Raw genomic sequence first — 23,920 nt, 5'->3', positions numbered from 1 at the left:
TATTTCAAAGGCTAATTTGAAACTCTGTCATGTCAGTGGACTTTAGATCAGGCCCATGAATGGGAATAAATTATGAAGTAAGCTGTTCAGCATATTAAATTTTCCTTAGTGTGTGGTACAACCAGGAGATGGCATTGCAAGTCTAGTTTACAACTAGAATTGCAGGCTGCTAAGTATTTTCCCAGTCTTGACTGGAAAGATGGAGAGCTGCTGCTGTTCTCCCACTTGCACCATTTGCTGGCAACTGYCTGCAAACCACTCATAGCATTTGCAAGGCTATTAAGAGGGTCCCAGCAAGCTTGCAGAGCTCTCTAGGAAATGCTGCCTGGTCTTTCTTTTTATTATTATCATAATTCTCTACTACTGACTCAACTCTGGTGTTCATCAGCTGTTAGACCAAGCCACCAACCAGTCCTTTCAGAGGCAAGCATGAGTCTTCTGTGTATATACATTCTTGGAAGTAGATGATGTTGGCATTTGACCACAACAGTAAGTGAATCATTAGAGCAAGTGCTTGACAAGTGTTTATGTAGTATATAAATTATATTTAAGTGTAAATGCAGATTCCATCTCCTTTCAACTGTTTTGTTTTCAGTTACCTTGTGAGGTGATTATGCACAACCAGTGTTTGTTCATTCACAGTGGGGAGAACTGAATTCCCATTCAATGTCTGCATAACAATCCACCATCACAGTGAATAATATTACAAGTGACCCACATTAAAAGCACAAAGTATGGAAGATGGCAGAACAGATGAACAAAAAAAAGAGAGGAAGAATGTCTAGAGAATGACAAACTGGCCCATAGAGCTGGGATAATTTTTTGTCAGCTTGTGCAGTAATCTGAGTCTTTTAAACTAAACAGCASTGGGTAGGGTCAGCACATGATGGGGGACCACTGGGGGAAAAACAGATGTCATGCAGAAGTATTGCTGATAATTTTGTAGACTGTATCCCCTTATGAAATGACTACTGAATAGGCAAGAGGCTTCAGCAAAATCTGTATCTCTTTCTTAAAAGGTGCTGGCTGGTAACGAGAAAAGCAGAGCTTATTAACAGAAATAAGTCCCAAGATCTGTATGTGTTAGGTCTAATGAGCTGCATCAACCCCAGGATAGATATCTCTGCCTCCACAAAAACGAAATTCACTATCCTTTCATTCTCAAGCAGATTTTTTTACACCCCCTTTTCTTAAGCAGCTACAAATGAGGAGGTAGAAGAGGGGTAATGGGAAAAAGCAATAATCATTGCCTTTGGATTTGATCACCTTTAAAGAGAGACAGGAACACTGTGGGTCTTGCTGTTTTGAAGGACTTGAAAAACTGTTAGATGACAATAGAAACAGAAGAAGCTCATTCAGTTAAACAGGCTGCAAAAAGTACAGAAGATGCAGAGATTTTTGAACATAGGATCRGACACAAAGGCAAGAAAAGCATGCGTGAGGGAGAGGCAGGCAGTGTGGAGAGGCGAACACATGATTCTTTGAACAGATAGTACTTAAGTTATTATACTCTAAATTCTGCATTTATGGTCTGCGCAAATGTCTGCAGATTTCAAAGGAGCAATGCAGATAGAATCTGACCCTAAATGAATGTAGTTATCRAAGTTAACAATAAGAACCACAGACAGAAAGAGATTTGATATCTTCTCTACAATCCTACCTCCAATGATAGTTACTACTAGAACTGGTCAAAAGAGGGAGGCAAACTGCATTTCTTCCAGTCCTTCTGCTAACAGTTCTCTTGTGTTTTAGATTTAAGAAAGGAACAACTATATAGCTGGGGAGAAATCACCAAAAACATCCTTGATTTTTTTTCCTCCAAACTTGTAAATTTTTAGCTAGCTACCGATTAGATCAATACTCTGAATGCTAACGCAGGCGGTGCACCGCCAGACAGCCAGACACTCAGCTCTAGTGAATATTGTTTAAGTGAGAGAAGAGGTCATGTACCATGGCCCGTGTGACCCTAGCAGTTCTACTACCACTGTTAGTAGAGACAGCATCTGAACGATGGACTTAATGTCCACAGGCAACTGAAGCAAGAGCAAGGGCCAGACAGACTTTAGAGATTACTTCTAATTTCCTTTGTTCTTGGACTAGGCTAGAGTTAAACCAGCATCTGCCACTGAATGGTTACATACCTTGTGGTCCATTCTCTRTGCATGGCAAACACTTCTTTGTATGTTACTGCAAGTCCTTCACATCATGCTGATGGTGGCAGTTGCCAGGAGGTCATGTATTGCTCTAAGCCTCCAGGTCCAAACCTTTTATCTAAAAAGGTGACATTTAGATTGGAAATGCTATTTTGATTCTCCTCTTTTTTTAATTGCCACAGCCTTGAGGATGATGGTTTAGAATAGCTGGAATATTTAGAACTTCCACCAAGCACTGTGCTGACAAAACAGCARTTTTGATGTGCTCAGTACTTCTGGCTAATCTCAGTACAGAGTCCACATGCTGAATGAATCTTTTTTTTTTCTTTCATCATTCAACGTATTAACTTGAGGTCATGCTCCACTGACACTTACAAACAGCACCCGTCTCTGTCAGTCACAGCCATGTACAGAAGGAGCTTGAAGGGAATTAATTCTGTCTTAATAGACATACCCAGCTTGCACATAGCCCCTCAGGATGGGAATGATAGCGTGAGGGACTGATGTGAAATTGGAGAAGGAGAGAAGAGGGGATAGCCTACAGAAATGGAAGCACTCATGTTTGAGATGATATTAGAAATACATGATGTCACAAATATTTAAGTTGTGACTTGTTTTGAGAGATTTGCAAAACCTAGTATTCATGGGAAAGTCAGCTTCATTCGTTTTGTATGATCATGGTTAAAAAAGTCCAAATAACACTTTGCAGTCCTGTGAACCAAAGCAGAATGCTTTGTATCTCTTAAAGAGACAGAAGTGGTGGCTGAACTTAGTTCAAAACTGAGAAAATAGAGAGAATAGACCAATTTTTTTCAAGAGTAATAGAACTGTATTTCTTAAATAAAGATTAATTCAGCAGCAGTAAATAAAGGTGCTATTAATGAGAAGCCAATTACACCGCCAATGTGCAAAGTCACGTAAACATGAAGTAGGAAATAYCAGAATTAAGATCACCCGTGCAACCGATATCCAAAGGCAGATCCATCCTTCCTTCTTCTTTCCGCTTTCATTACAGAGGCATCATGAGACTTCTTCCACTGGTACAAAACTAATTATTTTGGGACTGGGGGCAATTCCACATCTGATTAGCAAGAATATGTTTTGATAAATTACCAGCAGTAGTATCTTGCCTTTATCTTCTCCTCCCAGAATCACCAACTACTATATTGATATTAGATAAGGCCTCATTGCACATACACTGTAGGGAAATGCTTATTTTGTATTTTATGGTCCGACACATTGAGGCTGTGGGAGGAACTACTGAGGATCACCACAGGCAATATTAGACCTAGGAACATAGAATTCTCAGCTTTCAGTCTTGTATGGTACCCACTGTATAATGCTTTTTCTGACTAATGAAAAAAGCTGTCCAGGGCAGAAAGGCTAGGAATATTCCATTCACAAGACTAGGAAGAAAATCTGGCTGCTCGGACTCTTACTTTGYATTGTTTCATACCTTGAATACTTGGCTGCTTGGAAGGAATTGACCAACTGTTCTGTCCTATTCATGTTATGCGCTTGCCCTCAGAATTACCAAGAATTATCTTAGAAAAATATTAAAGCTGAGTCATATACCAATAAAAGCTAGTAAATTCACTTTGGCACCTGCAATAGTGAATTTCACTTACTCTTGCTGTGCCCAGGCAGAGTGTGGCATATGGTAGTGTGGTGATTTCATTTCATTTCAGGGTTTCTGACATACTGTGAAGTTTCATCACATGCCTCAAATGGAGTTACTGGGAGAACAAAAGGATGTCTTTCAATATACTACAAACAGGGGACTCTGTGTATCTTACTACGTGAAAAGCCACCTATATAAGTGCCTTAGAAAAGTGAACAGGTGTTGTAAACCTCAAAATTTAATCTGTATGAAGACCACTGTGTACAGGCAACAAAACACTGTTCTCCCAAAGCTGGAGCAGAGGTTGTGTGTGGATCTTCCTCCTGACTCTCTCTTTTGATAAAAAGTTTGAGTGTGGATGCTGCCTGTTTTCCCTGTGCATTGAACAAWAATAGAGCGTACTCACAGAATCACAGAATGGTCACTGATGTTACTTCGAGATTGTAAAGTGAAAAGCAGTAGATACAATTATTTTACTGATTTAATCACACGTTGAAAGGTTATCTTTTCTTTTGAGAAGGATCCCAATTTTTAAGGCTATAGGCAACAAAAACAAAGGTGGTTTTCACAGACTAGTGTGAAATTACTGCATGCCACATTATTATTATTAAATATCTTGGAAAATGGAGATAGTAACTGTTTCAGTGTAAGAGTTGTACTGACTATCTGACCACCATTAAGCTGATATTACTTGGGCGTTGTATAGTTCATAGCAATTTAGGTCTTGCTCATGTCTGACTCATGTCTCCTGCATTCTCATTGGGGATCTGTATTTCTTATCATTATGGCCTCCCAAGATACTGAACCTCCTGTATCTCCACATGTGTGGGAGGCCTCGGATCAAACATCAGGGAGCAGTAGCAGTCACTGCCAGAGTTTCCTGACATGAAGCTATCAGCCAGTGCCCAGTTCTCTGGTCTTTCTTCAGCAATTAAAATGCACAGAAGGGAGAAAGGGGGGGAAAAAAAAGAAAAAGAAAGAAAGAAAGAACAGAATGTGAGTCAGAATGATGCAAACCTGTAGTTATGGAAGTTTTCAGTTCATAATATCATTATGTTTAACAGCTCTGCATCCTGTTTTGTATTTCATGGCATGTAATCTTTAAACCAGCACAGGGAAACTGCCAGATCTCATACATTTAGGAAACAGAAAGTGAACACCAGTGAAAATGAAGTGAGTAGCATTTCAGTAGACAGTGAGCGAAGTTCAGGTTCAGCTTTAACCAAGAATTTTTCAGACCAGAATTAAATGATAGATCACAAATGTCTGTTTGGATAGCCATGACCAGAAGTCATGACAAAAGGGAGGTAGGCAGGAGGGAAGTGTCTCTGTGGTTCTCAAAGGAGATGTCCTTTAAGAGTCATCATTCTCCAAGGAGATATACAGTGAGCCTTGGACATAAAGGCTGCCTTGTGGTGTCAGCATCTCAGTAACCTGCTGCCATGAGTGAGCAAGGCCCCTCCCTTGCAGCTTTTGCTGATATTTGGGGCAATCTTAACATTAGGATGATGATGCTGACATTCTCCATCCCTCTTCTGGAGATGATATTAAAGTACAAGCAGTGGAGTCGGAGAAAGAGAGGTCAGTTTTCAGGAGGTTGCTGAGAAAATGTGAAACCAGAGCAGAGTGGATTAAATAAATCATTTAGTATGTAATGCTGGCTACCGTGCACATATGGTGAAGGTTTTCTCTACTGCTCTGCTTGCCTGTTACTGCAACTGAACAGTACTGACCTTGAGTTACGAATTTTCACAAAACATGTAAATCAGTGGCTCTCTAAGAAAACCTTTGCCTGAATCCTCATGATTCCTTTGATATTTTCTGTAAGGATCCTATCTACACCTCATCCAAGTCCTCATAAATTTCTAGATAGGTTTGGAGTGCATGACTAGATTATTTCCCTGATATACCTACATATATTATCCATAGTTACCTACTTGTTCTTTTAATAAGGCTAGAATTCACCAAAGCATATGAAAAATTGCTTATCCCACTGAAAACAGAATTATATACTGAAAGCTCACAGCCCTGTCTTCATCTTCTGCATAAATACTTATATTGTATATTTTTATGTTCTGCATTAAAAATGTGCCCATTAGAACATGTGCTGGTTGTGAACACCATGCCTGGCTCCAGTACCTGCTCCTTGAGCAGCTTAGATGTGGAAGCATGTTGTAATTGCCGAGCTGTGCAAACAGTTTATTTTCTGTTCTGCAACAGAATGGGTAAAGCAGGAAAAATTGTTTTAGGTTGAGTTGACCCAGAGTGAAATCTGCCCAAGGAGCTTTAATTTTGAGCTTCAGTTGTGTGTTGCAGGAAGGTTCTTTTGTTAGTTTTAACTTTTGAAAAACAGGTGTTGCTAAATTTGGCCTTGAAAGATCCTGCTGGGATGAAAAATAAGAAGATTTATATTAGAAAATATCCAAATAAAAAGTAGCAATTTTTATCTCATTCATTTCTTTTCCCCCTTTCCAGTTATAAATGATTATCCCAAATTCATTTAGAATTCACTGGTAGCTGAGATTACTGTGACTCTCTGTTTTTCCACAAATAAACTCTTCATCCCAGATGTGTGGCTCAGTTGTAGTTGTTAAGGTGTGTCACGAGGATGAAGCTAGATTAGTGTATCACAGACTGGAAAGCAGGTAGCTCTGGGAAGGAGAACTGTGGCATTCCCGTACCAGCAGTGGTGTTGCTCCCCATGTGGCACTGCAGCTCTGCAGGCAACGGAAGAAGGAATGTCACATGCTGATAGCAGTGGAATAAAATTGCTTAGAAATCCTGAGCTAATGATTGTCCTGTCAGCCAGCTGTTTGTAAAGCAGGCAGGTTTGTCTAACTACTTAGGAGAAGGTTTGTGAATTAACTGGGCTTAAATCCTTTTGTGATGAATATTCGCCTAAGATCCAAGATTCATTGGTATAGCTCACATTTCTGAGTATTAGTGAAGTTAAACCAGAGTGATGGACAAAGAAATGCCACGGTGTCACACTTCCAAAAGCTTTGCAGAGTTTCAGACTCAGGCTTATCCTGAAAGAGCCCTTGTTGTGAGCGTCGCTACTCTTTGCTGCAGTTAATGCTTTCTAACCCAACAAAAAGGCATTGTGCATTTGAAGCTCCCTTGCCCTTGAAAGCCTTGTTACCAGGCTGCGCTGGGTCTGAGGAACAGCTGCTTTCATTGGAGGCTGTGCGTGTTCGCCAGCAGGGCCACATGCTGATCAAGGAGCCACTGAGGCAGTGACTGATTGACACAGCATCTCTGCTCTTCAGGAGGATCTCAGTGAAGAGACTCTTTTCTGTGAGAAACAAGGTTTGAATAAGCCTTACTGTAATGAGCGCAGAAGGAGACTAAATTCCCTTTTTACACACACACAATCATTCCATCGCTTCACTTTGGACTTTACTGAAGTCATTATTATCACACGCTGATATAAGCTAGGATGTGCTAGAGGGAAGCAACTTCACTGATAACAAGATGATTTCTTTCTGGGATCTTTCAGAAGTGTTCTTTTTTCCTCACCTTCATTGAACTAGTTAATTAAACAGGGATACTGGAGTGGCCAGTCAGGCCACAGATTTTTATTACCGTTTTGGATTTTAGAAGGGAATTCATTTTCATGCACAAAACTAAAGCAAGACTTCTGTACATAGGAGGCCCCATTTACAAGATCAATGTAATAAATGAATATAAAAAGAATGATATTACCTAGCTTTATGTGGAATAATATCTTGACAGCTATTTTGGTGAGTTATGGAGACATGAAATGATATTGGAGCCTGTGGTGAATCCACTTCAGGCCACATATCAGTGTAAGCATGAGGCATTGTGTGGCTAGCAAGGCCCTTAAGAAACACCTTGGAGGATAACATCTCTATTACATGGGGATAGTATAGCACAACTTCAGATCGTTCCTTTTCCCCAATTCCCCTCTGTCGTAGAAGAATTTTTTCTAGAAGGGAAAACAATAGTTCACTCTTAGTGGTCTTGGGACTGTGAACAAATTTTATTCATAGTGATCTGGAAAAATGATAGATGGAACTAACTGAAATCCAGCATTTCACGCATCATTCAATTTATCACAACTGGAAGGCTCTACAGAAAACATCAAAGCGTGTCTCACATAGGCATACAGACCCATGGGGAAAATTACTTTCAGATGTGGGATTTGCCATTTAGAGCTATTGTTGGAAGAGAAACTAGAGTTACTTGAGGTGTGATACCATTTGTTCACAGAAAGATATATGCTGAGTTTAGCAAAAAAGACACATATTCTTTAATGACCCTATCTCAGTCCCAAAATAGTATCAAAGAGCACCAAAACAGAATATCCGTAACAGCGTATCAGGACATTAGTTCATACCACCATACATCAAATTAGTCACAAAGAACATTTTCTGAAAAGTGTCATGTCCTCGTACCAAACAAGAGCAACTCAATCAAACTCACTAGATGACAAGTCCCCCATTGACAACTGGGTGTAGCTTTGGCAATAACCTTTAGAAAGAGTGTAATGTGTGGGTGCTTTTGAAACAGCACCGTACAGAGGGCATGCTATTGGAACACAAGCATTTGGAAAATGCTTCCATCACTACCCACAGTTTCAAGTCTCTGCAGAATCCTTCTTCTCTAGAACGTGAGCTGAAAACATACTTCAAACATACATCAGCATCTTTCTATTCATTAAGGTATTTATGTAGAGATAGGATCTGCACTTGAGTCTACCTTGAGGGTGTAATTGTGTGTTGCTAATGTAATGGCTAGAGTTGGTGATCCAAATGGCAGCATATGAAAGGTCAATATGCAGACTGCAAAGAGCAGTTGGGGGTGGGAAATGGAGTCTGATTTAACAGAGTCAGAAGGAAAAAGGAGAACAAGGACAGTGAATGAGTCTTGAAGGTTGGCTTTTAAAAATGGGCTCTGCAGAGGTGAACAAAAAACTTTAAAAAGCTCTTATGTCTAACTAACATCTTAAAAAAGAAGATAATAGATAAAAGAAGAAAGTAACAAAATCCACAGTCAGAGCCAGGCATTTAACTAAGGCAAATGGGTGCAGATTTCAATGGAGCAGTTCCCAGGTATATCAGCCCTTAAATCGCCTTAGACAATGATATGCCTAAAAAGGTGAGTCATGGTATAAAATTCTGATCTCAGATACCATAGTGAACATCCAGAGGTGATGTCTACCGAAAGTCCACTGGCAATGCACTGCACAAATGAAAGCAGGACTTAACTCTTACATTCATGTTGCTTTTACAACCGTTTGTATTTTCTTAATATGCCATCTGACAAATCCATATGACTCTGGATTTTACTGACAATCAGAAAAATGTCAGAACCCAGTGGAGTCCAGTTGTTACAAACATTTAGTTGATTTCTGACATAAATTTAAAATAGTATCATATCTTAACAAAAGAAGAAATCAGACTCATTTTCTTGCCTTGAAATTCTCTAGTGGTCACTCGTCTGCTTCTGTCTCTGCTTTGGGTTGTTCTTAATCACTATAACATTAAATGCCTTGGGCACTAACATGAGGTTCATTTCAATGTCTAGTTACTTATTTAAGTTGTACATAGCTCTCGTCCTTACACATTTGAATGAGCACATCACTTGTTTATGCCCAACTCTAGTGCACGTAAGAATTTAAATCCAACAGGGCTATGCAACAAAAGGAAAATATATTGATCTTGTGTTGTCATTGTTTTGATTCTTCTCTTCTCTACACATGTGAAAAATCAGTGTATTGTTTTGGAAAAGGAAGATACTACCCTGTAATATTAACCCAACTGGTTGCCATTTTGGATGAGGCTATTACAGCTGGTATTGTATACATAGTCACAAGTTAATGCATCATGTACAACAAATTGACTGAAGTTTTTGTCCTTGTAATGAGATAGAAAAGAACACCATGGGTCTATGACAGTGATAATAACATAACAAAGGAAATAGGTAAGAAAAAGATAAAACTTCAACACTGTCTTTGTGCATGCTACTCATACTGATGCAGCTTTTAGTCTACAAATGGCTTGAAGCCCATGGCATCACACTGATTTGTGTCTAGAAAGATTTGTCTAGTATGTTGCCATGCACGTAAATGTTGCCATACTCCACTGAAGCCACAGAATGGCTAGCAGGATGTGTTTTTTCATGTACACAAAGTTTGTGAAGAGCTCTGAGCTTCCTCAGGTCGCTATTTTAAATACTGCTGCATGAATCTGGACCTCAAGAGGGAAGCAATTTACAGCAATTTTAGGGGAATCAAAATAGAGGTATCAGGCTATATTCTGCGTATGCCTAGGTCACACTGAAGTAGTTCTCAGAAAGCCCATATGCCAGTTCCTGTCTTGGGGCTGGCTACTGGGGAATTTGGTTTTCGGAAAGACTTGCTACAATGGTCTCACAGGGGCATTTCAGGAAATAGGGCTACAGATGTGTTCAAAGGTGCCCAGGGACACCCAGGGCGACTGTCATCCTGTGAGGATCCTGACTTTTTTATGGAAGGAGTCTGTTCAGAATCAGAAACTTGATGTTCAGGACAGTCTGAACATCAGACTGTTTACTGTATTTGCTGCATGGGCCTGATCTTCTGGTAAACCTTAATGAAGTCTCTGTTCCTGGCAAGCACTCAGCAAAAGCATAGAGCTGTCACTTCTATTACAAGGTGTGCTATTGCATTTTGACATGTAAGAACATGTAAGAATTTCTGATGGAAGAATGTTCTCTTGCTAAGGTGTTTCAGATCCACTAAGATCTCTGGTTAACCCTCCCTACTTGGATAAATATCTACCAGGTGAAGCCGCCAGAGCAGTGTGATCAGCTGGGCTATACAGCTCCTCATCTTTCGGGGTGGGGAGGGGCAGTTCTTGAGTGCTCCAAGGTTGTCTTTATGGGTCATAGGAAACATGAAAAGGGGTTTTCAGAACAAAGCAAAACTGATGGGTTTATTTTTTCTTTAGCTAGAAGCCTTTTCTTCTAAAGGAATCTCATCCAACGGGAGAGTAATCATAGCCATGGCACTGAGAGCAAAACAGCAAGCAATTTCCTGTACTTTTGTCTTTCCCATTTTCCACAAGTACAAATAGCTTCAATTACTTCCTCAAACCTTGATGAGTTTCACAGTGTGGCCAAGGATTAACTGCAAGGGAGAATTTTTTTTCCCTTCTTGACTTGTGCTTTCCAGAAACTGTTAAGCCATACAACAGAAGTGCTGAACATCAGCCCTAGCTAATCATCTGCACAATAACACAAGTAGAAAGGAAGAGGTGGTGACAGCAACATCCCAGCTGAAATGCTGCAGAAGAAAGATTTTCCATGTGGCTAGCCTCTGAGAGTGCTGTGCAGTGTGCACAGGCTGAGTCATGCTCTGAACACCAGAGCATAAGTAGGAAAACTCAGCCTCCCCTAAAGGTTGGTTTTCCCAGCAAGCTGACAGCATCAGCTCCGATTCCTCAGCCTTGCTCCCCTGAGTCACTCTCTACGTGATTTCTTCTGTGCTAGTCCTCTGTGCCCAAATAGGTAGTCTCATCTGCTCACAGCCAGGGCCTACTGGAGTAACTTTCCATCATGACTCAGCAGCAACTGTCATGAATTTAGTATGACTGAACATCAAGGGTAATAACACCAGAAATGAGAGCAAGGGAAGAGGCCTGTAGGAGGATCTCCCTCACTTTGTCGTACAACATCCCCATAATGCATGAATAAACACTGACAAAATGAGCATTAGGGGAACAGGGGTACAGTTTATGTGTGCTGGCCACAATTTGCATACTGAACTCTCACTGTTGGTTGATGTCCTATATTTGAGAGGCCTTGTGCTGACTATTTCAGAGAAGCAAACTCAGATAACTTGGAAATGGCTGTGATTTATAATGCCTTTCAAGCTGGAGTTTTCAAAGGAGGTAGATTCCTATTGAATTATGAAGGAAGCTGGGCACAGGGTACTTGAACATCTATTACAGGTGCGAGGCTGGCTGGAGGGAGGAGGAGGCAGACTCTTGCCCTGTGGGGTTTTGTACCATGCCTTGAGCAACGCTGCTCTGAACCCAGTGGATCTGCCCTTGTGAAGAGCACTTAGGGCACTCTATTTATGAAAAYTGCATCCTCTAAATAGCACATTTGCTAGTATTTCTGGAAAGAAGGTGATTTTTTTTTAGTCAAAGAGTTAGTGTTTCTTCAGTCAATGTAAGAAGAAGACCACCTGTTTAGTCCACGCTCATTTACACTACACCAATACTCACCATGATTTCTTTGCCAACAAACTCTACAGAGAAAGAATAACAAATGGAAAGTTTTCAGTGAGTAGTTTAAAATAAGTCAGAAGAGACTGCAGGATTCATGATCCAAGAAGAGGGCAACATTTCTTGAATAACTTACTCTCTTGGGTTTATTTGTTCAGTTAGCTGAAAATAAATGTAGAGCTAGTGAAAGGTACTGAGACCATATAGGCAGAGTGCCAGACAGATGGCAACAGGGACTACAGGTTGCTCTTCCAGCTCACTTGACAGCTCTGAGGCTTGAAGAAAGGGACCCTGGAGTAAGATTACCATTGTCTGGAGACCATGAAACTTCATCCATCCATACCATCAGTGGAGGGAAGAGCAATTCCTTGTTCTACAGGTGAATTCCTTCTCAACGGCTCACCTAGCCACTGATCTTTGTGCTAGCCCTGTTAGCTGGGCAGCAATTGCTAGAGCAGATGATAAGCTTGTGATACAGGAATTTGGGAGAAGTTCCCTTTGATGCTCTGTCCCATTTTGACACCCCTGCAAGTTAGAAAATTATCTTAAGTAGGAACCTGAGGAAAATACTATGACAGTGCTACCTCTAAATTGCTCCACCCTTCTTTGGTATAGGCATATTGAATGGGTGAGCAGAGTGTTTTCAATGCAGTGGTGATTTTCCTTGGCCAACTGAACTGTTGCAAGTTTCTCTAAGGTATACTGAGTATGAGGACAACAGAAGAATGGCACGTGTTCTTTCCTGTAGCTCTTCGATGTTTTCACTGCTTTCTCTGCAGCTCCTATATGCCAAGACCTGGACTAGGGCTTTATGCTTATTACAGAGCACCCACTCTCTGTGTGGGTCATGTGTATCAGCACATGCCRTAGATTTCTTCAAAAAGAGATTTTATTTCTGCCTTATCAGTCATCAACCACTGAATGAAAATTTGGTGAATTTTCACCTTCCCTGGAACATTGCTTGTTTAAATGCGGTCTCAGCTGAATGCAGAGTTCTTTGCTTCTTGCCCAAGCTATTCTGCAGTCACTTGCTCTACAGCTGTTGCATCCTGCCCCTACATGGCAACATTTCAGCATTATCTGGAGGAGAAAGCATCTGCCTGTCATAGCATTAGACTGAATTTTAGGATTCTCCCGAGTGGGAGTCATTATATCACTGCATGGTGTTATTATTAGTGTATTTTCATCCAGCAACAGTCAATGTCAGATTGTTTCACAACTTGTTCAACAGACATCAACATTTCAAAAAAGACCAGACCAGACAAATGTCTTTTTACTTGACCTCTTTAATGAAATGTCATAGATCATTTGCGTTTTTAACAGCTCTCAAAACATCGATGCGCATGTGCTTACAAAATAGATATCTTCTCACTCCTTTTTTTCTTCCTTCAAGTGCTATGAGAAATTATTTAAGGAAGTTTTAATGAAATGCATCTGTCACTTACGAAGATAAATAACCAGAGTATGGCTTTCCATTACTGGAAATGGCAGAATTAAATTAGAAAATTACAATCCTCAGCATCTTCCCTGACTTGTTTTTTGCATAATGTGTTAGAAAATATGCCCACATAGGCAGAATGCTGTAATACCAATGGAGCATGTCATAAAACAAGACCTCTTTTTATGGTTGTTTTGTTAGTTTGCATAGGGGAATTTTCTCCCATGGGTGATTTTTGGTCGTGTTTCTGGTCAAGGAGGCCCTAACTAGAGTGGCAAATAGATAAACTTCTCCTTTCCTTCCAAAATCAAAGTTCTGGACTTCTTTGTGTCGTGTTATATAGCCCCCCAGGCCAGCTGGAAAGACTGTGGCAGAATGTATGATAAGGATTGCTTAATCGTATAATTGCCCTAACTAGTGGATCCTCTTTTGCATGACCTGGAGTAAAAACAATGTTTCCATTAGAATCCTTGGGGCTGCAGTTTGGCAGATTCTGAGTGTTTAACAAACAAAAAGAGATAAAATTGTCTTTTCAGACAGAATGGGCTCATGTTATTCCCTCATCAGCAAGCTTGTCTTTTTGTCCATAGAAGTACATTGTTGTTAATTGGTTTTGGTTTTTTAAGAGAAGACTTAGACTCCTCAGAGTCTTGTCCATTTAGAGTAAGCTAGAATGTGATTCTCAATCTTAAGCCATATTTCTTGTCGAAGCAAAGAGGTAGCAATTCATGTTATTGAGCTAAGCACAGAGTGTGAATTCCCTTGTGTTTCTCACCTGTACTTCCAGGTAGGAGCAGAGGTTGCATATAGAATATTTGTGTCCCTTAGCCCTTGCACCAGCTCCACAACAACAACACACAGTTCTGTTCCCCAGTTCCATCGTCCTCTGACTCACCCAGCAGTCAGAGCACCATTCCTTCCAGTCGTTTTCCTGGTGTTCCACAGGGCTGCATACACAGTTTACATTGAATTTGCTTTTCTTTTTCTCTCTCTTTCCTTTTTTATGGCATGTGAATTTTGCATTCTTTATTGCAGAGAGAGACAGTTTCAGCAGAGACACAGGGAGTGCATAATCCCTGCTTGCTACACAAACTCAAGCTTCTGTCTAGGCATGTTCCTAATGAAACTTCATCCCTCAATTCCTAAATAAATGCTTTAACTACTGGGATTTTATACAAAGGTGGGCACTGATGCTGTCAAGCCCCTCACCAGTTGGCATGTAGCTGCTATGCTGGGCCCAGCGCTATCTGTTCATATCAGGAACGTTCAGCCAAGAGTCCTGCAGAAATGAGGAAGGACTGCCAGAAATGCTTACATCCGATCTTGGTAGTCAAATACAGATGCAAATTTTGATGTGAGCAGAGAGTGTTCATGTAACTAATGAACATAACTGTCTTAAAGTGGAGAGAATGAACTTCCCAATCATCTTTTTAGAAATTATCCTTTTTTCCCAGATAAAATTAATGTCGTTTTTGTTGTTCTTGCTAACTACAATCTCTTAAGTTCCTGAAACTTCTCTGAGATCCCTGTTGGGGAAGAGAGGGAGGTGAGGGGCAGTCACTAGAGGTCTCAATCTCTTGGATACTTCGAGAGTAATCCTAGGGATCACTGAGAACAGGAGGCAAGCAGATAAAAAGTATGGGTTTAGGAAGATGGATTTGCTGAGAGACAAGAGCTTTAAAAGCCTCAGCTGCATTCCTTTCTGCTTCATCTTAATTGAACTGCTCAGATAACAGCAACCCTACATGAAGTAAGTGCTGGTTATCCTAGCTTTGACCTACAGTAATCCTCTAGTAGTATGGATAGGGATGCACATTAGTTCACTTTTTCCCTGACTATACAAAGGCAGAAATGTTCAGATTTGAATACCCAGATGAACAAGAGCAGCATAATTGATGAACAGGAACAGCACCAAAGAAGCAGCAGAGACAACGTAAGGACTGGTCAGTGTGCTAAGTGCCTTGCCTCCAGCAGGGATCAGTATTTGGTTCCTGAAAAAAAGGTGACAAGCCCCTGTAACACTCCTATGTAATTGTGAAATTTCATTTGAGCATTTACATCCCGAGGTGAACATGCTTTGGTGATCCTGATAGATGATGGATCATCCTGTGAAGCTTTGAAATTTGATTACCTTCAACTTACTTGGCATTGCTCTGTGTGTTGTTAGTAGTTACACAATGATCAAACTTTTATAAAAATCCCGCCTCAGTGTTTAACTCCATGACCTTCTCTGCAGTGCGTGCCACACAACTGCATGCTGTGCACAGAAGTGTTTCATTTTTATTTTTTTTCTACATCTAAGGCCTGTTAATTTCATTGAGTGACTGCTTTTCCTCTGTCTTTCCATGCAGTCTGGCCAGAGGTGGGATGAGAATCTTCTTTTCTATGCCTCCTGCCATCTGGAACAGCCTTGTCTGTATTTCTCTGCTTCATTGGCTTTCCATCTCATTTCAAGTCTCAGCTGAAAACTTCTCCCTTCCCCCTTACTTCTATTTTTCTGCTCTTACTTATCTCTGCAGCTGCACTATTGGTTTCTATAAAGCAGTTCTGAGATGAAGTTTGCATGACAGATTTCAAAGTAAAGACTTATACCTTTAACCCGTGGTGAAATGCATATCTGTACTGGAGCTATCGGTGGGCTGCTGGTGTAAGCCAGACCTGAAGGATCAAGAGGACTTTCTTCTGGGACACATGAAAGGAAAAAGCAAAGAAATTCTGTAGAGCCTTCCTAATTGTAAATGCTAACATCAGCTCCAAAACACATGGGCTTCATGGACTATGGGAATGCTGTAACAAAGTATGCTGCCTTACCATGGACCAGGGACCCAGGGGCAGCCAGCAGATCCAGAAGCGAAATGCACTAGTGAGTGTTCTGTAGGAAGCCGCAGACAGGCTGTAGAAGGGAGGTGGGATTTCACAACAGACCCTGACACAGGTCAGATAAGCAGAAACAAAAGGCTGGGAGTAGTACTGAGAATGGGTAGAAAGACTAGGATATTTTCACGCAGGGAAAGGAGGGATGGAGTTTTGCTTAAGCTTTGTTTAAAACTCTGCCTTGCAAGAAGTTTCAGCATGATGGTACTAGGTTGGAGAATGAGTCCAGCTGTCTTATAAATATTCATGCAGCTCATGAATGGAAAATACTATAGAAAACTGACCCTAAGGTGTGGGCATGGGCTTCCTTTGCACTATGCACTTGCAAATGAACATGGAGAGTGGACCAGGGAAGACACAGGTTGATCACTGCCTTGACAGGTGCCGCTTTCCCTGTCCCACAGTGCCAAAAGCCCTCAGGATTTTGATTCAGTCTTGGATGCAAAGAGTAGGAAGCAGCATTGCACATGCTGTGTTTGTTGCTTTTTAGCCATAAGATGATAAAGCAAATGCTGGGGAAGGGGCATTGCTGCAACAACAGGAACAAGACTGTATCATCCTTTACATTTCAAAGAGTTGAGAGTCACAGCTAATCCAAGACTGGAAGGGGAATACCTGCATTCTGTTGTGCCATTCTGTGCACCGTGGAATAGCTGCTTGTCCTTACTCCACTAGCCCTTATCCAACACGGAATACTTTCCATGCCCTATCTCAAATTTCAGACCCACAATGGAAGACTCTGAGCCACAGCCATCAACCACAGCAGGACGGAAGCAAGAAATTGACTTTATCAAGATTTGCTAAGATGTCGTAGATGAAATTCTCAGTTTGTCTTAGGTGGTGGACAAGTCAGTGAACTTGCCCTCTTCCATGAAGGGCCAGACTAGGAGAATATTACCTAATGACATCACATCTAACAATCAGTGCAAGCTCACATATGTGGAAAATAACATAACTAGAGCCTCTTGGGAGATCTTAACACCTTAAGAAGTGCCTGTTGACCTGTCCCTACTTCCCTCTACTTCTGTGGCTAATCCTTGATAATTCAGAGGAAAGGAAAAAAGAGGGGAAATGTGCACAAGCAAAACTGTGGATGAAGTAGAAAAAATTTCTGTGTGTTGCTGGCTGGTGATCAGAAGTTCCAGAGCATGGAATAATGTTATGTAAATATATACTGTAAAAAATACCTTCAACAAATAGTTGATGAAGTCTTTTTTCAAACCCACTTGGATATTCAAGGACTCAAATCACAAATTCAAATTGAAGTTCTTTGCCATCACTGCCCTATTTGAAAAGCTATTCTAGAATGTCATTCTTCAGAAAGTTGGAAACCTTCCCCTAATTTCCAGTCTAAATTTATTCATGACCAATTTATATCCATTTGATCTTGTTCCAGCATTATCCTTTAGGTTAAATAATTCTTCTCCCTCCTTGATATTTACTCCTCGATGTATCTATAAAGAGTCATTATCTCCCCTCTCTAGTCTCGTTTCGCTAGGCTAAACAAGCCAAGCTCTTTTGATTTCTTTTTGTAAGATAGATCTTCTGTTCCTGAACTCATCCCAGAAACCCTTCTCTGCACCATTCCAATTTCAGTTTATCTTCTTTGGACAGATGTGACGGGAACTGCAGTATTTGAAATGAGGCCTTATGAGTGCTGTACGTGATACTTCCCTGTCTCTACTGGAAATGCCTTGCCTGATATACCCCAGAATCACACTCACTTTTCACCATTGTATCACACTGACAACTCCTACTCATTGGGCAGTAGGATGGAAGCAGAGGCAGAGGTTTTCTAGAGGGAAAGCACATTAGTTCTGTGTGATTTGCTTGGATCTCAAAGGATGCATGTATTAGGAAGATAGAAGTTACATTTTCTTCTATGGCAAATCTGTTCTCTTATGTAGAGCTGTTCCCAACAGAAATATTCTAGGGAATATTCTCAGAGTGGAAATTTCCATTCTCCCTTCACATGAAAATAGCATGCCTTTAAACTGAAGACCGAACTCCTGAGAGAACCTAGTAAGCAAACACAAAGAAAGCAAGCTATTTTGGACCTTGCTTTGTTGAAATGTGGGATTTTCTGATTTGTTTTAATTAAAATAACTTTAGAGAAAGATGAAAAACAAAGACTTGCACATCTGAAGTCAATAGAAACAAAACAAGAAGTCCTCAGAAGTCCTAATCTCCAAGGGCCTTGTCTCAGCTCCAGTATGAGCTGAGCTTGCTCTGCACCTCTCTGGATTAGGGCCTGAAGAAAGCAAACAGTCTTTCCTGCCAAAGGCAGTGTCTTTTGGGGGGTTTCTTTTTTTGCTAAAGTGCAGAAGGCAACAGCCTTAAATTATTTTTAAACTGGCAAATATATAAGAAAAGTATGTGATCCTTTATTGGGGATGCTAACAGAAATAATTATGTAGGGAGAAAGGTTCCCAACTTTGTTTTGTTTTGCAAATTGTAAAGCAATCAGGAAAGACAACTTTGAAACAGTGCTGTTCATGCTGTTCAATGCAGGATTAAAAATTAGTTTTTTCTTGTTTTAATAGGATTTTATTGTTTTCTTGCTTGGATGTCAGTCCAAGCATTCAGTAGAATCAAGCTGAATACTGAATGTGGTGGTTAAGAGATATTCAAGAACCCCTCAGCAGTCCTAGTAAACTGTATGAGCATTCTGTTTCGCTGGAGTCTGCACTGACTTCTGAAAACAAACTTGCTCACACTGGTTGTACTGAAATGTAATGCAGGTAATGATGCCATCTTTCCACACTTAGAATTTGGTCCTTTCTTTATACTGCACACTTGGGAAGGAAACAACAGATCTAATTCTTCATCATGCTGTGCCCAGGAGAGAGGCTGCCCTAACTTAGAGGTCATGTCAATACAGAGTTAGTGACTTTTCTGTTTGAATATTTCACTGGTTTAAAAATGCAGATTCAGGTCAGTCAAAATCTGACCATGAACTGATGCTGATATTAAATTTGTTGGCAACAGACATTTATGAGTGAAGGCAAAAGTCATTTATTTGCTGTTTCCCAAAGGGAATGTTTCATTTAAATGCATACACTTAACTTTTGAAATAGGAAGACAAATAAAAACAACATAAAAACAGCCTGACATTTCGTTTGATTGAAAATGACTGATKGAAAGAAGAGGGGGAAGGGAATAGGGGAGTTTTTCATGCTGGAAAACTGTTCTTCTTTGTTTGCCTACTTGTTTCAGGTCTGAACAAATTGAATCGCTTTTTGATGTTTTCATTTGGCCGATGCCCTTGATTTCTCAGGGCTGCCAATAAGTCTTAGAAGAACTGCAGAACAGTCTACTGTGACCATACTTGCCCCCATGCTGATGTCTAGGGCTTTGAAGGGAAGCCACAACTTTCTTTTTAATAGCCCTTAATGCATTTTCCTGACATGAATTTGTTTCATCACTCCTTGAATGCAACTATGCCTTTTGGCAACGACAAAGCAATCTGGACAAAATGTTACCTGCATTCAAAAAGCTATTGGACAAATTCATGGAAGAAAAAAAACATAGCCCTGTCCATCCTTGCTGAGACTCTTCTGTACTGCCTGAGTGACCTAGTGTAACCAAGAACCACTCCCGTTGTTACTTCCAATGTCACTGTCGCCTGTGACATCTCACACCTTTGCAAGATGTAATACAAATTAGTACTTGCAGCAATCTCCCAAGCATATACTGTCTGAGAGTGATCTCACCTCATTTTCAAGACAGAGAATTAAGATTCAGTAAGATTAAGTGACTGACCCATTGTTACTTAACATGTCATTTGCAAAGTGTAAATGATTAACTGAAGCTCTTGACTCCCTTTCCCCTGGCCAGCATGTTTCTATCACAGTGTAGGGAATAGACCATCAGCAAACCTCTCCATCAGAATCTGTAATCCTTTGCTGATGGCTTGCTTGGCAGACTGTGGATACTCTGGGACATTGTCCAAGAAGGGCCCACAGAAATTAATTGTCTCCTAGCCCATTTGAAGTATAGGTCAGCCTTTCCATGGCTGTGCTAAACCAAACACAACTTAATCACCTAGAGCAGCCAGTAGAACCTAGACAATGTGGAGATATTTCCTGAGGATCCTCCAGGGGAAAATAACATTCTGGCTGCCCTAGAGATAACTTTAACTTAAAAGAAAAAAAGAAAGAAAGAAAGGAAAGAACACCTATTGTAAAGTTTCAGCTTGTAAACGCATAGATTTTTCTATGACCTCTTTCCTTATCTTCTCCTACTCTTTCAACCTCCTTCTTCCTAGCTGCCTTCAATTCACACTCCTTAAGCTTCCCAGAGTATGAAGCCAACTTTTAAACAGAGGAAACCAAAGTAGAAATGTTAAGTGACTTCACCAGAGAAAATTTAACAATAAAGTTCAGAAACTCTAGACTCCCCCTSCTACATTTGAATTGCCATATGGAATGATGAAATCATCATATGGGGATGATGTGGGCAGCAGTGTTGAGCTGCTGTTGATGTGGTCCTGAAAAATATGGCTTTTTAGCCCATTAATGAGACTCTCAGGTCTTCTAGTGCCATTTAGCTGCCTTTGCAGGAGAGTCAAAGTCACCTTGTTGGGTTAGAGTTTTCCTCCACTAAGTTTTTACAGAGCTGGTTGACAATAGTCCAGAAATATTGTATAGTAACTGCTTTTTTGCCTAGGCCAGTCACTTATGTAAACACAAATGTACATCTGCTTGCCTCATTTGCAGAACATTTTGTAGTAGGTTTGCCTCTTCTAACACATTCTTCATCATATTTGGAGAAACAACCAGTTAATTGTTAATCTTCCCCACTGAGAGATTTAGTAAGTCTTTGTCTCCTTGATGCGAATTTGTAGTATCGGAGTGTCAGAAAAGATGATCATCAGCACTCATTTCCTGGATGACTTCAGAAATATCAAGACAAACTGTACTTATTTAAGRGTACATTTCTCACCACTCTCAGGCTTTCTCACTGTCTTAACATCAGCAGCCATTTAGCTGCTCTACAAGCTTTCAGTATTTTTCCTAACTCAGTGTACGCAAATATTGATCATGACTAAGATAGTAATTGCATTCATTCATGATAATAAATGGTCTATTGGCTGCACCCATTAAACCTTCTTTAAAGGGGAAAAAACAGCCAAAATTGCCTGGTGAGACACAGGCTGATGTTGCAGCAGATTGGAACCTATTAATAACAGTAAATTCAAGGGTTACCCTAGCTTGTTTATGCTTGTTAGTATTAATGCTTTCCATGGAATACAAAAATATGACTAAAGGGGGTATTCCAGACAGAAYGCTGGCCTGATTATGCAGCTTTTATAAAATACTCTTTTTAATTGCTAAGTATGTCTYTGCACAGAGCTGCAGAAGATTCAAAAGAGCTGGTTCTTGATTAAACATTTTTTCCTCCATTACCTGAAAGATCTGGAAATCTAGCAGTTCTTTTATGCCCTGTCATTTTTGTCTGCCATAGGATTAAAAGGGATCACCTAATTCCAGTGAGTTAGTTCAGGGAAAGGATGCATACAGTTTATAAACTTCCTATGTCTGTGTCTACTTGTAAACTAGAAGCAATTACAAATATATCTATGCCTGTGTGAAACATTTGAGGGGATTTTGTAAGCCAAGACCTTCAAGATATTAACAAAAAGCTGCTTTAGACCGATAGTAGCGGCTGGCAGACTTAACACACACACACACACACACACACACGATGGCTGAGGTCAGAAGGGAGCTCTGGAGATCATCTAGCCCAAACCTCCTGCTCAAGCACATTGCACAAGATTGTGTTCAGGTGGGTTTTGAATATCTCCAGAGAAGGAGACTCCACAACCTCTCCAGGCAACCTCTTCCAGTGTACTGTCACCCTCACAGTAAAGTTTTTCCTCATACTTAGGTGGAACGTCCCATCTTTCAGGTTGTCCCCAGTGCCTCCAGTCCTGTCATTGGGTGCTACTGAGAAGAGTCTGGTCCGATCCTCTTGACATCCTCCCTTGAGATACTCRTCAACACTGATAAGATACACTCTCAGTCTTCTCCTCCCCAGGCTAAACAGGCCCAGCTCTCGCAGCCATTCCTCACAGGGCAGATGCTCCAGTCCTCTTTGTAGCCCTATGCCAGACTCTTTCCAGTAGCTCCATGTCTCTCTTGTACTGGGGAGCCCAGAACTGGACACAGTACTCGAGATGAGGCCTCCTCAGGGCGGAATAGAGGGGCAGGATCACCTCCTTCCACCTACTGGCAACACTCTTCCTAATGCACCCAAGGATATCATTGGTCTTGGCCACAAGGGCACATTGCTAGCTCATGGTTAACTTGTTGTCCACCAGCACTTCCAGGTCCTCCTCTGCAGAGCTGCTTTACAGCAGGTCAGCCCCCAGCTTGTACTGGTGCCTAGGGTTTTTTCTCCCTAGGTGCAGGACCCTGCTCTTGCCTTTGCTGAATGTCATGAGGTTCCTCTCCACTCATCTCTCCAGCCTGGCCAGGTCTCTCTGAATGGCAGCACAGCCCTMAGGTGTATCAGCCACTCCTCCCAAGCTTGTGTCATTAGCAAACTTGAATAAATTGAACAAGACTGGACCCTGTACTGACCCCTGGGGGACACTGCTAGCTACAGGCCTCTACCTARACTCTGTGCCACTGATGACARCCCTCTGAGCTCTGCCATTCAGCCACTTCTCGATCCACATAAATAACCACTCATCTAACCCACACTTCATGAACTTACATAACAGGATGTTATGGGAGACAGCGTCAAAAGACTTGCTGAAGTCAAGGTAGACATCATCCRCTGCTCTCCCCTCAGCTACCCAGCCAATCGTTCCATCATAGAAAGCTATCAGATTGGTTAAGAAGGATTTCTCCTGGGTGAATCCATGCTGGCTACTCCTGATCACCCTCCTTTCCTCCWCAYGATTAGAGATGACATCCAGAATGAGCTGTTSCATCACCTTTCCAGGGATGGAAGTGAGGCTGACCGGCCTGTAGTTGCCTGGGTCCTCCTCCTTGCCCTTCTTGAAGACTGAGGTGACACTGGCTTTATTTATGTCCTTAAGCACCTCTCCTGTTCTCCATGACCTTTCAAAGATGATGGAGAGTAGCCTAGCAATAACATCTGCCAGCTCCCTCAGCACTTGTGAGTGCATCGCATCCGGGCCCATGGATCTGCGGATGTCAGGTTTGGGTAAATGAACTCTAACCCAATCCTTCTTGACCAGAGGAAAGTTTTCSTTTCTCCAGGCTTTCTCTCTTGTCTCCAGGTTCTGGGATTCCAGAGGGCTGCCCTTAGCCGTAAAGACTGAAGCAAAGGCAGTGTTCAGTAACTCTGCCTTCTCTGTATCCTTTATCACTAGGGCGTTCACTGCATTCAGCAGTCTTTTGCTACTGATGTATTTGAAGAATCCCTTCTTGCTGCCCTTCACATCCCTTGCCAGATTTAATTCCAGATGGGCCTTAGCCTTCCTCATTGCACTCCKGCATACTCAGACAACATTCCTGTATTCCTCACAAGTAGCYTGTCCCCTTTTCCACTTCCTGTATACTTCCTTCTTCTGTTTGTGTTTTGTCAGAAGCTCCTTGCTCACCCACGCAGGTCTTCTGCCCCCTTT

Source organism: Rhea americana, unplaced genomic scaffold, assembly GCF_003343005.1.
Source record: "Rhea americana isolate MKP2758 unplaced genomic scaffold, rheAme1 scaffold_265, whole genome shotgun sequence".
Taxonomy (NCBI): Eukaryota; Metazoa; Chordata; class Aves; order Rheiformes; family Rheidae; genus Rhea; species Rhea americana.
Note: the sequence above shows the minus strand (reverse complement) of the source record.